Below are 8,951 nucleotides of genomic sequence, written 5' to 3' on the forward strand. Positions count from 1 at the left end.
AAGTATCGATTTCTAATATTTAAAGACGAGCCAAAAATTCATCGATTATACATTTCAATATTCCAATGATTATAGAATCTTTGGTACCAAGCAGACACCAGCGTACAAATTTTTTCATTTGATATACATAAAATAAGGATGCGTCGCACAGGGTCCGCGTCTAAAAGTACCTATTTCTAATATTTAAAGAAGAGCCAAAAATTCATCGATTATACATTTTAATAGTACATTAATTACAGAATCTTTTGGTACAAAGCAGACAACAGCGTACAAACTTTTTCATTTGATATACATATAATAATGATGCGTCGCATAGGGTCAGCGGCAAAAAAGTATCAATTTCTAATATTTTAAGACGAGCCAAAAATTCAACGATTATACATTTTAATAGAACATTGATTACAGAATTATTTTGTACCAAGCAGACACCGGCGTACAAATTTTTTAATTTAATAAACTTAAAATAAGGATGCGTCGCACAGGGTCCGCGTCAAAAAGTACCTATTTCTAATATTTAAAGAAGAGCCAAAAATTCATCGATTATACATTTTAATAGTACATTGATTACAGAATTATTTTGTACCAAGCAGACACCGGCGTACAAATTTTTTTATTTAATAAACATAAAATAAGGATGCGTCGCACAGGGTCCGCGTCAAAAAGTACCGATTTCTAATATTTAAAGAAGAGCCAAAAATTCATCGATTATATATATTAATAGTACATTGATTACAGAATCTTTTGGTACCATGCAGACACCGGCGTACAAATTTTTTCATTTGATATACATAAAATAAGGACGCGTCGCATAGGGTCCGCGTCAAAAAGTACCTATTTCTAATATTTAAAGAAGAGCCAAAAATTCATCGATTATACATTTTAATCGTACATTGATTACAGAATCTTCTGGTACCATGCAGACACCAGCGTACAAATTTTTTAATATGATATACATAAAATAAGGATGCGTCGCATAGGGTCAGCGGCAAAAAAGTATCGATTTCTAATATTTAAAGACGAGCCAAAAATTCATCGATTATACATTTCAATATTCCAATGATTATAGAATCTTTTGGTACCAAGCAGACACCAGCGTACAAATTTTTTCATTTGATATACATAAAATAAGGATGCGTCGCATAGGGTCTGCGGCAAAAAAGTACCTATTTCTAATATTTAAAGAAGAGCCAAAAATTCATCGATTATACATTTTAATAGTACATTGATTACAGAATCTTTTGGTACCATGCAGACACCGGCGTACAAATTTTTTCATTTGATATACATAAAATAAGGACGCGTCGCATAGGGTCCGCGTCAAAAAGTACCTATTTCTAATATTTAAAGAAGAGCCAAAAATTCATCGATTATACATTTTAATCGTACATTAATTACAGAATCTTTTGGTACCATGCAGACACCGGCGTACAAATTTTTTCATTTGATATACATAAAATAAGGACGCGTCGCATAGGGTCCGCGTCAAAAAGTACCTATTTCTAATATTTAAAGAAGAGCCAAAAATTCATCGATTATACATTTCAATATTCCATTGATTATAGAACCTTTTGGTACCAAGCAGACACCAGCGTACAAATTTTTGCATTTGATATACATAAAATAAGGACGCGTCGCATAGGGTCCGCGTCAAAAAGTACCTATTTCTAATATTTAAAGACGAGCCAAAAATTCATCGATTATACATTTCAATATTCCATTGATTATAGAATCTTATGGTACCAAGCAGACACCAGCGTACAAATTTTTTCATTTGATATACATAAAATAAGGATGCGTCGCACAGGGTCCGCGTCTAAAAGTACCTATTTCTAATATTTAAAGAAGAGCCAAAAATTCATCGATTATACATTTTAATAGTACATTTATTACAGAATTATTTTGTACCAAGCAGACACCAGCGTACAAATTTTTTCATTTGATATACATAAAATAAGGATGCGTCGCACAGGGTCCGCGTCAAAAAGTACCTATTTCTAATATTTAAAGAAGAGCCAAAAATTCATCGATTATACATTTTAATAGTACATTTATTACAGAATTATTTTGTACCAAGCAGACACCGGCGTACAAATTTTTTTATTTAATAAACATAAAATAAGGATGCGTCGCACAGGATCCGCGTCAAAAAGTACCGATTTCTAATATTTAAAGAAGAGCCAAAAATTCATCGATTATACATTTTAATAGTACATTAATTACAGAATCTTTTGGCACCAAGCAGACACCAGCGTACAAATTTTTTCATTTGATATACATAAAATAAGGATGCGTCGCATAGGATCTGCGGCAAAAAAGTACCTATTTCTAATATTTAAAGAAGAGCCAAAAATTCATCGATTATACATATTAATAGTACATTGATTACAGAATCTTTTGGTACCATGCAGACACCGGCGTACAAATTTTTTCATTTGATATACATAAAATAAGGACGCGTCGCATAGGGTCCGCGTCAAAAAGTACCTATTTCTAATATTTAAAGAAGAGCCAAAAATTCATCGATTATACATTTCAATATTCCAATGATTATAGAATCTTTTGGTACCAAGCAGACACCAGCGTACAAATTTTTTCATTTGATATACATAAAATAAGGATGCGTCGCACAGGGTCCGCGTCTAAAAGTACCTATTTCTAATATTTAAAGAAGAGCCAAAAATTCATCGATTATACATTTTAATAGTACATTAATTACAGAATCTTTTGGTACAAAGCAGACAACAGCGTACAAACTTTTTCATTTGATATACATATAATAATGATGCGTCGCATAGGGTCAGCGGCAAAAAAGTATCAATTTCTAATATTTTAAGACGAGCCAAAAATTCAACGATTATACATTTTAATAGAACATTGATTACAGAATTATTTTGTACCAAGCAGACACCGGCGTACAAATTTTTTAATTTAATAAACATAAAATAAGGATGCGTCGCACAGGGTCCGCGTCAAAAAGTACCGATTTCTAATATTTAAAGAAGAGCCAAAAATTCATCGATTATACATTTTAATAGTACATTAATTACAGAATCTTTTGGCACCAAGCAGACACCAGCGTACAAATTTTTTCATTTGATATACATAAAATAAGGATGCGTCGCATAGGGTCTGCGGCAAAAAAGTACCTATTTCTAATATTTAAAGAAGAGCCAAAAATTCATCGATTATATATATTAATAGTACATTGATTACAGAATCTTTTGGCACCAAGCAGACACCAGCGTACAAATTTTTTCATTTGATATACATAAAATAAGGATGCGTCGCATAGGGTCTGCGGCAAAAAAGTACCTATTTCTAATATTTAAAGAAGAGCCAAAAATTCATCGATTATACATATTAATAGTACATTGATTACAGAATCTTTTGGTACCATGCAGACACCGGCGTACAAATTTTTTCATTTGATATACATAAAATAAGGACGCGTCGCATAGGGTCCGCGTCAAAAAGTACCTATTTCTAATATTTAAAGAAGAGCCAAAAATTCATCGATTATACATTTTAATCGTACATTGATTACAGAATCTTCTGGTACCATGCAGACACCAGCGTACAAATTTTTTAATATGATATACATAAAATAAGGATGCGTCGCATAGGGTCAGCGGCAAAAAAGTATCGATTTCTAATATTTAAAGACGAGCCAAAAATTCATCGATTATACATTTCAATATTCCAATGATTATAGAATCTTTTGGTACCAAGCAGACACCAGCGTACAAATTTTTTCATTTGATATACATAAAATAAGGATGCGTCGCACAGGGTCCGCGTCTAAAAGTACCTATTTCTAATATTTAAAGAAGAGCCAAAAATTCATCGATTATACATTTTAATAGTACATTAATTACAGAATCTTTTGGTACAAAGCAGACAACAGCGTACAAACTTTTTCATTTGATATACATATAATAATGATGCGTCGCATAGGGTCAGCGGCAAAAAAGTATCAATTTCTAATATTTTAAGACGAGCCAAAAATTCAACGATTATACATTTTAATAGAACATTGATTACAGAATTATTTTGTACCAAGCAGACACCGGCGTACAAATTTTTTAATTTAATAAACATAAAATAAGGATGCGTCGCACAGGGTCCGCGTCAAAAAGTACCGATTTCTAATATTTAAAGAAGAGCCAAAAATTCATCGATTATACATTTTAATAGTACATTAATTACAGAATCTTTTGGCACCAAGCAGACACCAGCGTACAAATTTTTTCATTTGATATACATAAAATAAGGATGCGTCGCATAGGGTCTGCGGCAAAAAAGTACCTATTTCTAATATTTAAAGAAGAGCCAAAAATTCATCGATTATACATATTAATAGTACATTGATTACAGAATCTTTTGGTACCATGCAGACACCGGCGTACAAATTTTTTCATTTGATATACATAAAATAAGGACGCGTCGCATAGGGTCCGCGTCAAAAAGTACCTATTTCTAATATTTAAAGAAGAGCCAAAAATTCATCGATTATACATTTTAATCGTACATTGATTACAGAATCTTCTGGTACCATGCAGACACCAGCGTACATATTTTTTAATATGATATACATAAAATAAGGATGCGTCGCATAGGGTCAGCGGCAAAAAAGTATCGATTTCTAATATTTAAAGACGAGCCAAAAATTCATCGATTATACATTTCAATATTCCAATGATTATAGAATCTTTTGGTACCAAGCAGACACCAGCGTACAAATTTTTTCATTTGATATACATAAAATAAGGATGCGTCGCACAGGGTCCGCGTCTAAAAGTACCTATTTCTAATATTTAAAGAAGAGCCAAAAATTCATCGATTATACATTTTAATAGTACATTTATTACAGAATTATTTTGTACCAAGCAGACACCAGCGTACAAATTTTTTCATTTGATATACATAAAATAAGGATGCGTCGCACAGGGTCCGCGTCAAAAAGTACCTATTTCTAATATTTAAAGAAGAGCCAAAAATTCATCGATTATACATTTTAATAGTACATTTATTACAGAATTATTTTGTACCAAGCAGACACCGGCGTACAAATTTTTTTATTTAATAAACATAAAATAAGGATGCGTCGCACAGGATCCGCGTCAAAAAGTACCGATTTCTAATATATAAAGAAGAGCCAAAAATTCATCGATTATACATTTTAATAGTACATTAATTACAGAATCTTTTGGCACCAAGCAGACACCAGCGTACAAATTTTTTCATTTGATATACATAAAATAAGGATGCGTCGCATAGGATCTGCGGCAAAAAAGTACCTATTTCTAATATTTAAAGAAGAGCCAAAAATTCATCGATTATACATATTAATAGTACATTGATTACAGAATCTTTTGGTACCATGCAGACACCGGCGTACAAATTTTTTCATTTGATATACATAAAATAAGGACGCGTCGCATAGGGTCCGCGTCAAAAAGTACCTATTTCTAATATTTAAAGAAGAGCCAAAAATTCATCGATTATACATTTCAATATTCCAATGATTATAGAATCTTTTGGTACCAAGCAGACACCAGCGTACAAATTTTTTCATTTGATATACATAAAATAAGGATGCGTCGCACAGGGTCCGCGTCTAAAAGTACCTATTTCTAATATTTAAAGAAGAGCCAAAAATTCATCGATTATACATTTTAATAGTACATTAATTACAGAATCTTTTGGTACAAAGCAGACAACAGCGTACAAACTTTTTCATTTGATATACATATAATAATGATGCGTCGCATAGGGTCAGCGGCAAAAAAGTATCAATTTCTAATATTTTAAGACGAGCCAAAAATTCAACGATTATACATTTTAATAGAACATTGATTACAGAATTATTTTGTACCAAGCAGACACCGGCGTACAAATTTTTTAATTTAATAAACATAAAATAAGGATGCGTCGCACAGGGTCCGCGTCAAAAAGTACCGATTTCTAATATTTAAAGAAGAGCCAAAAATTCATCGATTATACATTTTAATAGTACATTAATTACAGAATCTTTTGGCACCAAGCAGACACCAGCGTACAAATTTTTTCATTTGATATACATAAAATAAGGATGCGTCGCATAGGGTCTGCGGCAAAAAAGTACCTATTTCTAATATTTAAAGAAGAGCCAAAAATTCATCGATTATACATATTAATAGTACATTGATTACAGAATCTTTTGGCACCAAGCAGACACCAGCGTACAAATTTTTTCATTTGATATACATAAAATAAGGATGCGTCGCATAGGGTCTGCGGCAAAAAAGTACCTATTTCTAATATTTAAAGAAGAGCCAAAAATTCATCGATTATACATATTAATAGTACATTGATTACAGAATCTTTTGGTACCATGCAGACACCGGCGTACAAATTTTTTCATTTGATATACATAAAATAAGGACGCGTCGCATAGGGTCCGCGTCAAAAAGTACCTATTTCTAATATTTAAAGAAGAGCCAAAAATTCATCGATTATACATTTTAATCGTACATTGATTACAGAATCTTCTGGTACCATGCAGACACCAGCGTACAAATTTTTTAATATGATATACATAAAATAAGGATGCGTCGCATAGGGTCAGCGGCAAAAAAGTATCGATTTCTAATATTTAAAGACGAGCCAAAAATTCATCGATTATACATTTCAATATTCCAATGATTATAGAATCTTTTGGTACCAAGCAGACACCAGCGTACAAATTTTTTCATTTGATATACATAAAATAAGGATGCGTCGCACAGGGTCCGCGTCTAAAAGTACCTATTTCTAATATTTAAAGAAGAGCCAAAAATTCATCGATTATACATTTTAATAGTACATTAATTACAGAATCTTTTGGTACAAAGCAGACAACAGCGTACAAACTTTTTCATTTGATATACATATAATAATGATGCGTCGCATAGGGTCAGCGGCAAAAAAGTATCAATTTCTAATATTTTAAGACGAGCCAAAAATTCAACGATTATACATTTTAATAGAACATTGATTACAGAATTATTTTGTACCAAGCAGACACCGGCGTACAAATTATTTAATTTAATAAACATAAAATAAGGATGCGTCGCACAGGGTCCGCGTCAAAAAGTACCGATTTCTAATATTTAAAGAAGAGCCAAAAATTCATCGATTATACATTTTAATAGTACATTAATTACAGAATCTTTTGGCACCAAGCAGACACCAGCGTACAAATTTTTTCATTTGATATACATAAAATAAGGATGCGTCGCATAGGGTCTGCGGCAAAAAAGTACCTATTTCTAATATTTAAAGAAGAGCCAAAAATTCATCGATTATACATATTAATAGTACATTGATTACAGAATCTTTTGGTACCATGCAGACACCGGCGTACAAATTTTTTCATTTGATATACATAAAATAAGGACGCGTCGCATAGGGTCCGCGTCAAAAAGTACCTATTTCTAATATTTAAAGAAGAGCCAAAAATTCATCGATTATACATTTTAATCGTACATTGATTACAGAATCTTCTGGTACCATGCAGACACCAGCGTACATATTTTTTAATATGATATACATAAAATAAGGATGCGTCGCATAGGGTCAGCGGCAAAAAAGTATCGATTTCTAATATTTAAAGACGAGCCAAAAATTCATCGATTATACATTTCAATATTCCAATGATTATAGAATCTTTTGGTACCAAGCAGACACCAGCGTACAAATTTTTTCATTTGATATACATAAAATAAGGATGCGTCGCACAGGGTCCGCGTCTAAAAGTACCTATTTCTAATATTTAAAGAAGAGCCAAAAATTCATCGATTATACATTTTAATAGTACATTAATTACAGAATCTTTTGGTACAAAGCAGACAACAGCGTACAAACTTTTTCATTTGATATACATATAATAATGATGCGTCGCATAGGGTCAGCGGCAAAAAAGTATCAATTTCTAATATTTTAAGACGAGCCAAAAATTCAACGATTATACATTTTAATAGAACATTGATTACAGAATTATTTTGTACCAAGCAGACACCGGCGTACAAATTTTTTAATTTAATAAACTTAAAATAAGGATGCGTCGCACAGGGTCCGCGTCAAAAAGTACCTATTTCTAATATTTAAAGAAGAGCCAAAAATTCATCGATTATACATTTTAATAGTACATTGATTACAGAATTATTTTGTACCAAGCAGACACCGGCGTACAAATTTTTTTATTTAATAAACATAAAATAAGGATGCGTCGCACAGGGTCCGCGTCAAAAAGTACCGATTTCTAATATTTAAAGAAGAGCCAAAAATTCATCGATTATACATTTTAATAGTACATTAATTACAGAATCTTTTGGCACCAAGCAGACAACAGCGTACAAATTTTTTCATTTGATATACATAAAATAAGGATGCGTCGCATAGGGTCTGCGGCAAAAAAGTACCTATTTCTAATATTTAAAGAAGAGCCAAAAATTCATCGATTATACATATTAATAGTACATTGATTACAGAATCTTTTGGTACCATGCAGACACCGGCGTACAAATTTTTTCATTTGATATACATAAAATAAGGACGCGTCGCATAGGGTCCGCGTCAAAAAGTACCTATTTCTAATATTTAAAGAAGAGCCAAAAATTCATCGATTATACATTTTAATCGTACATTGATTACAGAATCTTCTGGTACCATGCAGACACCAGCGTACAAATTTTTTAATATGATATACATAAAATAAGGATGCGTCGCATAGGGTCAGCGGCAAAAAAGTATCGATTTCTAATATTTAAAGACGAGCCAAAAATTCATCGATTATACATTTCAATATTCCAATGATTATAGAATCTTTTGGTACCAAGCAGACACCGGCGTACAAATTTTTTAATTTAATAAACTTAAAATAAGGATGCGTCGCACAGGGTCCGCGTCAAAAAGTACCTATTTCTAATATT

This window comes from Prenolepis imparis, unplaced genomic scaffold (assembly GCF_030444845.1).
Source record: "Prenolepis imparis isolate NDT839.2.m4 unplaced genomic scaffold, iyPreImpa1.0 SCAF_2, whole genome shotgun sequence".
Taxonomy (NCBI): Eukaryota; Metazoa; Arthropoda; class Insecta; order Hymenoptera; family Formicidae; genus Prenolepis; species Prenolepis imparis.